Source organism: Sciurus vulgaris (genome assembly GCF_902686455.1).
Source record: "Sciurus vulgaris genome assembly, chromosome: 10".
NCBI lineage: Eukaryota > Metazoa > Chordata > Mammalia > Rodentia > Sciuridae > Sciurus > Sciurus vulgaris.
Genome location: NC_136470.1, coordinates 144,023,604 through 144,038,772, shown reverse-complemented (window position 1 = coordinate 144,038,772; position 15,169 = coordinate 144,023,604). Strand labels below are relative to the sequence as shown.

Below are 15,169 nucleotides of genomic sequence, written 5' to 3'. Positions count from 1 at the left end.
AGTAACAATCCAGTATTACTGGGTTTTCTTACACACAGATTTAATTTTTTGTAACTTTTTGAATAGAAGTCTACCAAAATTATTAGCTGAGGTTTATGACTGGATCAAGAAATCCTTTCACAATGTGCAAATGATCTGCTTATAACTAAGTCCAACTATGAACTAAGGTTTTCAGATACTATATCACTGCAGTGGAACTCCTCACCATGTGGATATGAATGTTCACTAAAATGGCTGAGTTTTATAAACAAGTCATCTATCTGGGATTCCACATTACCCAATGGCCCTGAATTTTGATGTCAGATTTAAAGAAGTCTTATCCTGACTTCTGTAAGCCTATCTTAAGTCTTATAGTAATCAGGAACCAGAGACAGGTACATAGGTTCCTATAAATGTCAGTGTTGTGATTTAGACATTTGTTGTTCCCCATGAGTCCATTCATGAGACAAGGCAAGAAGGTTTAGATATTAAATGATTAGGTTATGGGAGTCTAGCCTATTCAATGCATTAAGCCTCTGATAGGGATTGAGTTGTAGCTCTAGGCAAGGGGGATATGGCAGAAGGAGAGGTGTCCTGGGGGCAGGGATTTGAGAATTACATTTTGTCCTTGTTGAGCAGAGCACTCTCTGCTTTCTGGCCCAAGCTGCCCAGATGCTTTTCTCCACCACACTCTCCTGCCACGATGTTCTGTCTCATCCCAGTTCCTGAGGAATGGAGTCAAACATCTCTGGACTGGACTTCTGAGACTTCTGAAACTGTGAGCCCCATAATAAATTTTCCTTCTCTAAATTGTTTTTGTACAGAATTTTGGTCACAGCCATGAAAATCTGACTAAAACTGTCAGATGCTGGTCCCTAATTTGAACTAATAGGTAAACTCCTGTGTGAGGCCTTAAAAGTAACAAATAAAACATTTTATTTATATACCAGAAACCCAACCTGCCTTTGAGTCGTTAAAACAGCCTCATGACACTCCCTGCCCTACACCTGCTTGACACATAAAAGGTGAAAAGACTACATAGAGATGAAAACAAGGTACAGTCCTTGAAGTTCTCAGCTTGATCATACAGTGAAAGGCGGTTTCTCCTTTCTTTGGGGTGTGATTGCCACTTGTGATATACAAGAGGTTGAGAAGCACACTCTTGACCATTTCTTTGGGAAAATATACATCTCAACAGAAAACAGCAAAGATGAGAAATTTCAAAAGTTTTCACAAAGGAGAAAACATTAAAATTACAAAAATAAAAACATGAATATGAGTATAAAGCAATACTAATTAATGAAGGTAAAATTCAAGCTAAAAGACTTGTTTTACACTCATCAGGAGGGGAAAAAAAATCAATCACACACATGCAAAAGAGACTAATGGTCACAGAGATGTTAAGTGCTATTTCTTGATGTAAGCAATAGTACATGATATGTCTCCTTTGTGATAATTCAGGGATCTATGTAATTAAAATGTTTGCCTATTCTTGCTGTGCTCAATAAAATCAAATTTATTACATGAATGGCTGTGAGGAAGAGTGAAAGAAGGAACTTAAAAGAACATTTGGGAACATTCTATTATTTTATTTTATTTGTTCTAATTAGTTATACATGACAGTAGAAAACATTTTACATTTTGATAGATCATACATAAACGTAATGTAATCTCTGTGAACATGTTTTAATAATGGACATGACATTTTCGTTGATTGTGATGCTGGTTTTGTGGATATGTACATATGCCAGAAGATAAAAGTACACACTTAAGATATATACAGGTCAATATGTGCTAATTAAATCTCCATAAGACTGTAAAAATTGGGCTGCATCTAAAGCTCTTGTTAAAAATGAAATATACAGACTTAAATTAGTAAACCATAAAATGACTAGGAATTTATTGGCAAATCATCCATCTCAAGAGTTTCAAAAAATTAATTTTATAAAAAGAGTAGAGAAAAAAAATCTTAAAAGAGTAAACTAGAAAATATTAAAAATAAATATAACACAGAAAGAATCACCAATGTCAATGATGGTGCTTTTAAAAAGCAAATGAGCCACATGTGGTGCTGCACACCTGTAATCTGAGTGACTCAGGAGGCTTAGGCAGGAGATCATGAGTTCAAAGCCAGTTTCAGCAACTTAGTGAGTCAGTTAGCAACTCAGTGAGACCCTGTCTCTAACTTAAAAGTGAAAAAGGGCTGGAGATGTGGCTCAGTGGTTAAGTCTTCCTGGGTTCAATTGCCAGTACCAAGAAAAAAACAAAGCAAATGAGATTGAAAGAGCTCTGGTAAATTAAAAAAATCAACACGTAAAAAGTATGTCAATTATATACTATGTAAGTTGCATATATATATAATGATGTCTCACTTGAAGTGAATATGTTCTGGAAAACTCATTCTAAGATGATCTGTTATTTTCCAAATATCTGAGTGTAATGACAAGAATCTAGATGGTACGGACTATTACAAGGCGAAGCTATATGATATATCCATTCCACTGTCGTACATGAAGTCTACCAGTGACCACAACCAGGATGCCACCAAAGACTGGTGTAATGAAGTGAAAACAACCAGTGCAGAACCCATAATAAATTGAATACATGGTGGAACTCAAGAGAAAACTCTTAAGAAGTCTCTTCTATTTAGACAGTATTAAATCCTAGAGACTGTAGTGCAGGGAAGAGGAAAAATGGCATTCTTTCCAAAGAAAGGTGTTAGGATATTGGAATATTTGTAAGATAATAAAAATGTTATTGCACCCTTCATTCATACCATAAAGCCCATTTTCACATACTAAATATAAGAATTAAGAATAAACAATAGGGAAATATAAAAGGTAATACAAAGCATCCTAAAGTTGACATAAGAAAGAGTGGGACAGGATGCATACGGTGAGGCACACCTAAAATATCTAGTACTTTAGAGGCTAAAGCCTGAGAATCACGTCTATGGCCAACCCAAGAAACTGACTGAGCAAAGTGTGTCTGAAAATAATTTTTAAAAAAGAGCAGAGGATATAGCTCAGTAATAGTACAACTTGATTACCCAACATCACAAAAGGGAAAAAGAACAATAAAAAAATTTAAATTTTAAAAATTACACAAAGATTATTAAATTTATAAATTATATAATATTAATATAAAAATTCTTTTCATCAGATGATTCTATGAAATCGTGCAAGGACAAATGACCTAATTGCTCCGTACACAATCAAACACTTACAAAAAGAAAGAAAATACAGACTGCAAAAGAAAAGGGGGCAAAAGACTGGAACAGTAACTTTAAATAGAAGATATCTGTGTTCCATAATCATAAAAAACTAAACATCTTTAGAGATTAGGTAATGTAAAATAAAAACACACCATTATCACAAAATTAAGTAGTATTGACGATTATGTGCAATAAAGACATTCTCATAAAGGGAAACTATAGTTCAAACTGTTATTCTCCATGTGCAGAAACTTTTTAAGAAAACATATGTGATACACCACCACCAAACACAGAGACTGAAATTACACTCCTGGACATATGAGAACATAATCATATTCCTCCAGAGTTGAAATCCAGAGTCATGATTATAGGGGATGTACATTTAGAAAGAAATAAATACTAAGCTGTTCAAAATGATGGTTCTAGAAACCAGAAACATTTTCTGTTACATCTAGTTTGACAAATACTAAAAAATACCATGTATATTTTTTAAAGATGTCACATGAATGTTGTTTCATATGTAAGCATATTTAAAAACATGCAGAATTTGAGAAAACACAAGTACACAGAAGTACATCAAAGATTCAATTACACATCCTATGTCTACATGGTAAAACTATCATTATAAGAATGACTATTAGCTAAAGCAATCCTTCGCAGGAAAAATGAAGCCGGGGGTATCGCAATACCCAAACTTCAACTTTACTACAAAGCAATAGTAACAAAGACGGCATGGTATTGGCACCAGAATAGACAGGTAGATCAATGGTACAGAATAGAGGACACGAACACAAACCCAAATAAATACAATTTTCTAATACTAGACAAAGGTGCCAAAAATATGTAATGGAGAAAAGATAGTCTCTTCAACAAATGGTGCTAGGAAAACTGGAAATCCATATGCAACAGAATGAAACTAAACCCCTATCTCTCACCGTGCACGAAACTAAACTCAAAATGGGTTAAGGACCTTGGAATCAGACCAGAGACCCTGCATCTTATAGAAGAAAAAGTAGGTCCAAATCTTCAACATGTCGGCTTAGGACCAGCCTTCCTCAACAGGACTCCCATAGCACAAGAAATAAAAGCAAGAATCAGTAACTGGGATAGATTCAAACTAAACAGCTTTCTCTCAGCAAAGGAAACTATCAGCAATGCGAAGAAAGAGCCTACAGAGTGGGAGAAAATCTTTGCCAATCATACTTCAGATAGAGCACTAATCTCCAGAATCTATAAAGAACTCAAAAAACTCTACACCAAGAATCCAAATAATCCAATCGACAAATGGGCTAAGGAAATGAACAGACACTTCACAGAAGAAGATCTACAAGCAATCAACAAACATATGGAAAAATGTTCAACATCTCTAGTAATAAGAGAAATGCAAATCAAAACCACCCTAAGATTCCATCTCACCCCAATTAGAATGGCGATTATCAAAAATACAAGCAACAACAGGTGTTGGCAAGGATGTGGGGAGAAAGGTACACTCATACATTGCTGGTGGGGCTGCAAATTAGTGCAGCCACTCTGGAAAGCAGTGTGGAGATTCCTTAGAAAACTTGGAATGGAACCACCATTTCACCCAGCTATCCCACTCCTTGGCCTATACCCAAAGGACTTAAAATCAGCATACTACAGAGATACAGCCACATCAATGTTCATAGCTGCTCAATTCACAATAGCCAGATTATGGAACCAACCTACACGCCCTTCAATTGATGAATGGATAAAGAAACTGTGGTATATATATATACAATGGAATATTACTCAGCCATAAAGAATGATAAAATTATGGCATTTGCAGGCAAATGGATGAAATTGGAGAATATCATGCTAAGTGAGATAAGCCAAACTCAAAAAACCAAAGGACGAATGATCTCGCTGATAAGTGGATGATGACACATAATGGGGGGCGGGAGGGGTTAGTGTTAGGGTTAGGGTTATGGAGGGGGGCAAGAATGGAGGAAGAAAGGACTGTACAGAGGGAAAAGAGGGGTGGGAGGGGTGGGGGGAAGGGAAAAAATAACAGAATGAATTAAACAACATTACCCTATGTAAATTATACAAACGTATGCCGTTAACCCATGTACAGAGAAACAACATGTATCCCATTTGTTTACAATTAAAAAAAAATAACTATTTTAAGCAAGCCAATATATAATAATAACCCAGCAAAATGAAAGAAGGGAACAAAGTAAAAACATCTAAAATTCCTCTGGAAGATTATACACACATATAATTAGCCAAAAACTCTATGAAATGTAAAAGCAAAATTACCAGCTATCACTACCAGCTATCAATACTAATATGCTATAAAATTATAGAATCATGATAATATAAAGATCAAGAATTCACAATAGAGAAAATTGCACACATGAATTCATATGCATGTAAACATTATTTTTATTGCTCAGTACAATATAAGGGCCTATATATATTCAATCATATCAAGAAAATTATTTAACATGAATGAATGATATAATACAGCCTAAAGGTAGATATCAAGAGGCCCAGGACACTGGTTGGGATTATGTGCAGAATATGTGTGACACTGGATCATACCCCAGCACCGCCCAACAGAAAGCAGATATTAAGAGGGATGATTATAAAAATATAGCAGAGTATGAACCTCCTGACTCTTGATTCACTCATGGATATACCAAATAAATATCTACTCCTGTTGTGAATCCCTCTTAAATTTATAAATTAATTAGAGACATGAAACAAAAAAATCTACCATCAGATAACTTGGAAAAGTTGGGTAATACTATGATATTAGCATTCCTTAATGATCTTTATAACTGGGAAAGGATGCTTAAATCCACCGTCACCCTGAGCAGAAAAAGACACTTTGGGTCGTAAGTATAGCACATTTAACTCTAAATCATTTCTAGAATGAATTTTAATACAACTGATACACACAGAAAAGGACACTAGATATACATGAGTATCAAGATCAGAGAAAAAGAGTGTTTTCTATGAAAATGAAAGATACATGGACTTATTCCCTGGGACCAGGGAAGAAGAGGCGTTAAATCTCAAAGATCCCACTTTTTCCTAAAAGACATTTGCCAGCATAACATGGGAAATGGTGTTCCTAACAGTTGAGGTTCTATCCATCCAGGATCAAAGAGTTAACAAGGGAAATACAGTCTACAACTGGCAGCCACATTGGTAGTCACGTACATCGTGAGCCCTCTTCCTCAACTCACCTCAGAAATAACTAACTCCAGGGCTAACCAATTCTTTCTGTAAGGAATGGGTCCAAAATTCAACTTTTCCATTCAATGTACTACATTCTAATCTCCCAGGATTTGGGAGCAATGACAAATATACAGGTGCATATCTCTCTGCATCACAAAATGTGGCTCCACTTCGGCATGCAAGAACGTCCACGGGCTGCGTCTCCACCAGGAGAGAAGAAAAGGTGGAAAGTACAGACTCCTGTTTATTTCTAAGTGAGGTCCACATCACCTTCTTTCAAAGAGGATAAGGCAGCATGAATGCTAACTTTAGCATAAGTGCAGTGCACCACTCAACTACGAGAACTTCTGCGGCCTGAGAGCAGTTTCTAGAAAGGCTACTATCAAAAACGGAAGAACAGCAGTACTGCAATTACGTGGATATGGATAAAATAAACACTTGCAAACTGTGCTAGAACATGATTTCAGTAGGGCTGATTTTTAAAAGGCCTGGAAAGTTGAACGTTCTTTAAACATTAACACAATGATAATGATTCTGGGTGCATTCCCAAAGTATCTGAAATCAGTATGTTAAATCAGTGGTGCACTATCATCTTCATCATAGAGTATTCACAGCAGCCAAGCTCAGGGAACAACTGAGGGGATCTGTGGATAAAGGCAAACCAGGAGGTTTCCCCCAGCTTTTAGGGCACTCAACTATTTCCCTGGAAAACCAGAGTTCTTCCTGAATTTAGTTTGCTCTCTTACAAGAAAAGGGCCAAGTGCTGACACTCACTGGACTCTGAGGGGACATTAGGTGTGTCAGCTGTGGGATCCTCGTATCAGACAACTCTGAGACACTACCAGGAAAATACCAGAGGGGAAGGAGAATCTTCTGACATAAATTCCACCAGGGGCTTCTCAACACAAAGACACGTGACAAGGCGTCTGGCCTTGGAGAGACAAAAGAAGCACAAGCACGTATTTTTCCAAAGATCAAGTGATTTTTCTCTAATTTCTATCATGTGAAATACTCATAAATAACAACAATGAAAGCCTTTGTTTTTTACTTTTTCTATGGTACTGGGGATTGGCACACGGGCATGTTAAGTCTGAGCTGCACACCCAGTCCGAGGTTTAACCTTTTCAAACGGGTCTTTCTAAGTTGCCTATGCTCAACTTTAATTCCTGATGTTGAGCTTGAAACTGCAATCTTCATGCCTTAGCCAACTGAGTCTCTGGGATTATAGGCATGAGCCATCGCACCCAGCCAGAAAACAAATATTCATAAACTTCTGTCCAGTTCTTGGTAAAAAAATAAAATAAAATAAAATGATTAATTAATTAATCAATTAAAATACTGTGCTCTTTTGAAATGTAATAGTGGAAAATTATTGAGAATACTGATCAGAGAAGAAGTTGTCATTGGGAATATGGGCAGGGAGGTGCAATTTTAGGATTTTATTGACATATATAAAGGCATAGGCTGGGAGACGGGGTTCTGGATTTCACATTTTGCTTCCCATACATTGAGAACATTCAGGAGGATCCAGCCAGGGTGGTACACATTGGTAATCCTAGCAACTCATGAGACTGGGCACAAGTTCAAGGCCAGACTCAGCATCTGTTTCAAATAAAAAACAAAAGGTGCCAGGGATGTAGCTTAGTGGTAGAGGACCTCTGGGCTTAAAGCACAGTACCACCAACCCACCAAAAGAGAAAAACAAGTTCAGGAAGAAAGAAGATTCGAGACACCCACAGACACAGAACACAGCCCTCCTCATGCCAGAAAACAATACGTGCAGCTGTGATTCTGATGATCATCCCTCTCCACAATCCACCACACCATCTGGGAATGTGCGGGAATGCTGGCATACATGTGCTCAGACAGGACTTCAGGAAGCAGTCGAAGATATTCTTCACAAACAGGACTGAACTTCTGGAGTCTACTGCTGACATATGCCCCACTTGACTGGACAGTGAGGATTCAGGATTATACCTTACTTTGCAATTTGGCCCTAGACATCATTCCCACTCCATGATATTTTTATTCCTATGATGAAAGACCCTAAATAAGCAAGTGGACTTGAAATCAAGATAAATTTTGTTGCCAGGCATGGTGGCACACACATGTGATCCCAGCAGCTTGTAAGGTTGAGATAGGCAGGTTGCAAGTTCAAAGCCAGCCTCAGCAACTTAGCAAGAACCTGTCACTAAGTAAAATATTTAAAAGTGCTGGGGATGTGGCTCAGTGGTTAAGTGACCCTGGGTTCAATCCAGAGTACAAAAAAAGTTGTGTATAATTTAAAGCCCAAACACCTCTACTATACCACATGACTCATACAACATTTCTCATTATTTTAGAATTTGGCTAGAAACACTTATTCAAAAAAGCAAGAATTGTGTGTAAATGTGTGTGTGTGTATGTGTGTGTGTGCGTGCTTATATCTAATTTTCAAAGTATTTTGCTTTGTTTCCTGGTATCTGGAATGGAATGGACCATGGCCAGCATTTGCAGGCAGAAAACCTAACTCTGGGAGCTTTTCTGCTTAAAGCTCCCTGCTTTCCCTCAGGACAGTGTCTCTCCTGTATTTTGTACCTGAGAAGAAATATGGGTAAGGAATTGTGTTCCTCACCTAAAAAGAAGCAGGTAAGAGACTAGCCTAAACCTATGTGTATATATGTAATATGCACATATATTACATATGAACAAAACCTTTTTATATACCTGATTGTTTATGGGGTGACTTTTCTCAGGCCTGGAGAAATCCTGGTTCACTTTATAACGAGGAATGACACCAGCCAGAAGCAATGTCCACCTCCTTTATAAACCAGCAAAAAACACAGGTTTCTATGTCATCTTCTAGACAGCTGAATGTGGGTGATAAAGCATGAAGCAGACAACTCTTTAACGGGGATAAAAGCAGTTCAAGGAAACAATCACTTATACCACCTTGAAGCACCAGAGAATAGGAATTTGGGATTTAGACAGGAAGACTCAACCTTTTATGTTGGCAATGTGGATGACATTGGTGCCTACAGTGAAAGGGATTTTATAAGTTTTTGAAAGAAAATTCACGTGAGTGGCACATAAACAATCAGCATCTGCACAGCATTTTCCAGGTGGCTTGTCAGTGTGGCCACAGCACATACATGTGTTACTAGCCTCCATGACAAGCATGATCCATCTGTGTCCTCTAAAATTATTCCCATTTTAGAGATGAGAAAACACAGGTTTCTGGATATTAAATGTCAACCCAGCTGCAAAGAGAACCACCCAGAGAAAGAACTATATGAAATCACTTCAAAGCTCCTCAAAGGTTGATTTGCTCCTGATGTAGAGGATGTGTCTGAAGAAATATTATTTTCTCTCCATTTTGAATAAAGTACTTAGACAAGACACCCCAGGAGCAAAACAAATTTTTTTTTTCTTTCCCCTCTTTCATGTTAAGCAACTACTCAATAACTGAGCTATCAACCTAAATTCCTTATGAGAATTGCTTGGAGATTACAGGGTACAAAAAAGCACATCACAGACCCAGAGTCTGAGTATGACTCAGAAAAGAAAGAAATTTAAAAGGCTCATAAGAAATTTTGTAGAAAAAGTATGTAACTATTTCTAAAAATATATGTCCTTTTGTTGCTATCTCTATAACATATCATTCAGAAAACAATAAATTATGATGCATATTTCTAGGATTTCCCAAATCTTACTCTATATATTTTATAATAAAGTCCAAAATCCAGATAAGAGAACGAATGATTCACTGTCAATATCATTTTTAAAAAATCTTCAAGGAAGAGAAGTGGATGTTTTAGTGAATGTGTCATTCAACAATATACTTAACCAATGATTTTGAGTAAATATATTCATTTTCCTGAAGCAATAGGGAAGTGAGATTTTCCTTATTTATATTCCCTGTTAGAATTTCAAAGGATAAGCCCTAGAATCTCATTTGAATTAACCTCCAAATACAAAACATACAAGATACCTACGACATAAACCCAGGGGAATAGAAGTGTAAGTATTCTATTTTATTAATTAAAAACAAAATCTTTTTTCTTGAAATCCAATCTATCTGCCTTTTTGGATATATTTTCTTATCTTTAAAGCCAGAAACAAAAAAAGAAAAGCAGGCAAATACCCTGAACTGCCAATTAATACAAGGATCTACAGCTAAGTTTTCAATAATCATAAGAAATTCAAAATCTAAAGAAATATTAAAAATATTTAAAGAAATATAAAATAAATTCCATCAGACACAACTAAATAAAACTGATGATGACATAAAGCAAGTGAATATTCATAAACTCAAGAGTTTATTATTATTTGTGGAAATTCTTGCTATTGAAGATATATGATGCTCACTGTCAGAGAATAACAGAAATCACAGCATTTGTGACCATGATAACACGTAAGAACACAACATTACTCCCCCAACACCTACCCTACAATTTCAGGGGCATGGTTAAAAAGAATATACATGTCAGAAGAAATAAATAATAATCTGTGGGAAAAATGGTTCCTAGGAGTTAGTCACATTTTTAGTAACAGTACATCTAGTTTAAGAAATAGGATAAAACACCATGCTTAAGTTTTATATATGTGCAAAATGTATCTGATATTTCACATATATATGTTTAGAAAAAAATATGTAGATCTTCTGAGAAAACAAATATGAACAGAAGCACATAAAAATCTCACACATTCCATGTGTACATGATAAAACTAATCCTTACAAAGAAAACTATTTTCACCCGAATTAACCTACAATATATCGCTGTAAAATTGTTATGTACCTATAATGAATACATCATAGTAGTTTCTAAATTTAGGTGTATCTATAAAGCAGTAATTTATAAAATTATAAATAAATGGAAGAGAGGAAGAAGGTAGGAGGAGAGGGAAAGACGAACTACAGGGTACAGAAATGGAGCAAATTATACTCTTTGCTAGTATGATTATGTCAAAATGAAGTCAAATATTATTTATAACCACTATGCAATAATAAAAAATCAACATGCTTTACTTCTAATAAGAAACCAAATTATGAAGTTCTAAAATTCATCCACAGAATTATATATATAATTTTAGCCAAGAAATTATTCAATAAGAGCAAAAGGAGTACTTATTACCTGACATTCATGTATATTAGGAAACTATACTATTTCAATAATCATCAAGGAATCACAATATAAACTAAACCCATATATGAATCCATATGTATGTAAAAATCATACACTTCATTGCAATAGAAAAATCTAAATAAACCAAACCATAAGAATGCCAATGTCACCAACTAACCTAGACCCTGTCTCAAAATACGAAGTAAAGAGTACTAGGGATAAATCTCTGCAGTAAAGTATCCAAGGTTCAACTTCCAGCAGAAGAATACAAAGAACAGGAAAGAAAAAGAAAGTGGAAATGAAATCAGCTAGCTCAGGAGGAAGCAGCTTCCTATAGCCACAGGTCCGCTCCTGCCGGAAAGTGGCCAGTGGAGGTTTGACCATACAATGGGCCCACTGTCCATCTCCAAATGGGCCCCGTTGTCAATCTACAATGGGCCCACTGTCAATCTCCAATGGGCCCACTGTCAATCTCCAATGGGCCCACCTGTCAATCTCCAATGGGCCCACGTGTCCATCTCCAATGGGCCCACTGTCAATCTCCCAAGGGCCCACGTGTCCATCTCCAATGGGCCCACTGTCAATCTCCAATGGGCCCACGTGTCCATCTCCAGCCTCTGGCAGCTGCTGGGCCACAGGCCACACCTGCCAGACAGTGTCAGAGGTGGGGGTCAGGGTCCTGCAAGGATAAGGAAGAGCGAGGGTCTCCGCACGGCGCGCCCCGGCTGGAGGCCAGCAGGACGGAGGGTGCCCTGCCCACAGCAGGGCTCGCCTGCAGCCTCCGGCGGGCGGAGCACACGCTCCGCCAGCTCCGCTTCCTGCGCCGCCACCGCCATTCCCACAGCCCCCTCCCCCACTCTGAGGCCACTGCCGCTCACCATTTCCGGGCGCTCAGGAGCCAGTCCTGGTCCCTAGGGATCGTCAGCCTGCCCCGCAGCGCGACCTGGGGCTCCGAGGCAGGAGCGAGGCACCCAGAGGCGAACCGCTGATGGCGGCCTGGGGAGCTGGGAAGGCGGGGAGGCCCGCCCCCAGCTCCCCGCAGCAGACGCCATTGGACAGTTCCCAGCGCTCCTGATTGGACAGGGCCTCAGCCCTGCCCTCCAGTCAGCCAGCCTTCTCTGTGAGTGACAGCAAGTAGTATCCAATCCAGGCATGAAGAACACCAGAATGACAGGTTCTTGGTTGCAGTTTTTTGCTTTTTGGTTTTTCTTTTTCTTTTGGGGTTTGGGAATGGCTCCCAAGAGCCTCAGGCTGCTGCTATTTTAAGGCAATATTTCCTTCTAGAGGTGGGATCTACTCCAACCCGCGGAACACTTCCATTTAACATGATGCACAAGGCATTTCAGTTTATGCATTTTATCTGTTCCTATTAGGACACAGACTAAGCTTTGAATGGGAACAACCTCTTAAAGCAACATTATCCACTGAAAACAACACTTAAGGCACAAATGTAAATATTTCTAGTATTCACGTTGATAGCATAAAAAGAAAGAGTTGACACTGACATCAATAACAACACAGCCTTTCCGGAATACTACCTTTGTGTGACGTATGAAATGCTACCAATGGAGTGCATGTGTTTGGGAACTACATGCTCACGTTTGACTCTCTCCATCGCACCTCATTTCACAGTAGCCACATTCCAGGTGTGAGGGCTATGGGTCCCTTGATGGCAGGGACTTAAAGGACCTGGTCTGTCTCTTTATATGCCCGTGTTGAGGGATACAGTTCCCCAATAAAAATTCTCCACAGGCCCAAAATTAGAAGAGGAGACCCTGAGTGGGAGGAGGGAGCTCAAACCAGGAAGAGTCCAAAAGTAGCTCATTCTTTCTCACTTCAAAATGACCACAGGTTTTTCACATTGCAGATATCTACAGCAGAAAAAACAACTTGGGTTATTTAGGGGGTAGGAACACAGCGTGCATTCTTCCACAGCCCTGACTCTATTGTTTACATACATGAAATTCAAACTTATTTGGCGATTTGGGGTTGGACATAATGGCCAAGCTGTAATATCTGTTTCCTTCTGTGGACCTACTTTCACAATTAATAAGCAGGTGGGCTGGAACTCAGGATGAGCTGTGTCTGATTCCAGAGTCAAATCAGCTCCACTAGATCAGAAGAATCTTGAAATATTTCTTATTCTCATCAGACTTGGAAAGTGACAATTATTCAAAACAGCAGGATTTGTGATATATGTACATGAAATCCAGTCCTGTGTATTACATAGCATAACACAAACAGAACATGCTCATATACATGTATCATCTTGGGGCTCCCATTCAACAATCCAGGGAATCTGATTCAGTTTACATCAAGGGCAAACAACAGCTAGAATTTATCTGAACACCCATTTACATATCAAAATATAGTTTGATGTCAAATATGTGAAAAGTTAAATCAGGGTTTGTTAATTTTAGGACAGGCTGACCCACAGGAATGTAAAGGACCACCAAGCCCTGTGTTTTCAAACCAAAGTGGGACATGGGCTACCGAGTCATGCAGCAGAAATTTTATATTGCTCTATGGAGCAAAAGGAGGCCAAGGAGGAACATGTAATTATTGGCAGTACCATGAAACAGCAGATAATGGGAATCTGGATTTCCAACAGAAAGCATTGACAGATTGTGTTTAGGCATGTGAACGCTCTGAGTGTCCGTGAAGAAAAGGTAGTATACTTCTGAAGTAAAATGATATGTCAGACAATGGCGAAGCACTATCCAACCTTAGACCATGGACAAGAGATTAGCAAGAAAAATAGCTTTCTTAAATGCCAAAACCCAGAGAATCCTGGCTGAGAGAAGCTGCTACAATCAGAGATTTCTTGTGCTGATGAAACCTCAGCAGCTCATCTGTGAAGCGATTTGCCTGTCGATAGTAAATTTTTGCATGTGCATATCCCTTAACTCAGTATGCCCTTTCCTGGGCGTCTGTCTTCAACAACCAACTAGTTTACATTACCAGCTGGATTTTATCCTCGCCCCAAATCTCATATGTTGATATTCCAAATACCTGGTGACTCCATTGAAATATATGGTCCCTAAATACACGATTAATGGTATTCCAGTTAATTGGTGTGAAGTCTAATCTTCTTACAAAAAGCTTCAATGAGTAAACAGAAGCATTGGAAAAAATGGCATGCAAACAGTCAGAAGATGGCAATGTACATGTCAAAGAGCGGGTCCAGAAGGAAAACACTCAGGAGACACCATGACATAGAGACCCTGGAATCAGCATAATGAATTTCTCTTTAACCCCATTTGTGGCATTTTCATGACAGCCAAACAATATTGATGGAGCCCACTAGGTCACACATACGCTGTCCCTGCAGCATGGGTGAATGAAGGTGGGAAAGAATCACACCACACCCACCAGCACTGAAAGGCTGAACTACTTCAAGGAGTGAGGTCTATTCCTGGAATATTATAAAGACTTTGGGGCACACTTCTTACGTGATGGGGCTATCGAGATTTATTTTGTGACATGGTACAATCATGAAAAACCAGTGGACTACTTCTACCTCATTTGTTTGTGTGAACTTTCTCCTCTTTGCGTGAAACACTTTCTGGGGAAAGGTTAGGTTTTAAGTCTTCTAGAATAACTACGTATACAGTGGAGATGACAGGTACATGGGCTTCCGGGGCAGGTAGCTAAAACAAAAGAG

General features: G+C 38.4%; 1 protein-coding gene across 1 annotated transcript in view; it reads right to left on the bottom strand.

Moving 5' to 3' along the window:
• Nucleotides 1-12,493, bottom strand: part of LOC306637702 (uncharacterized protein) — a gene marked incomplete at its 3' end in the record, with an annotated part of 156,839 nt that extends 144,346 nt beyond the window's left edge. The window contains exon 1 of the mRNA XM_079100455.1: nt 12,384-12,493. The remainder of the gene's footprint in view (nt 1-12,383) is intronic.
• Between the last annotated feature and the right edge of the window lie 2,676 nt (nt 12,494-15,169).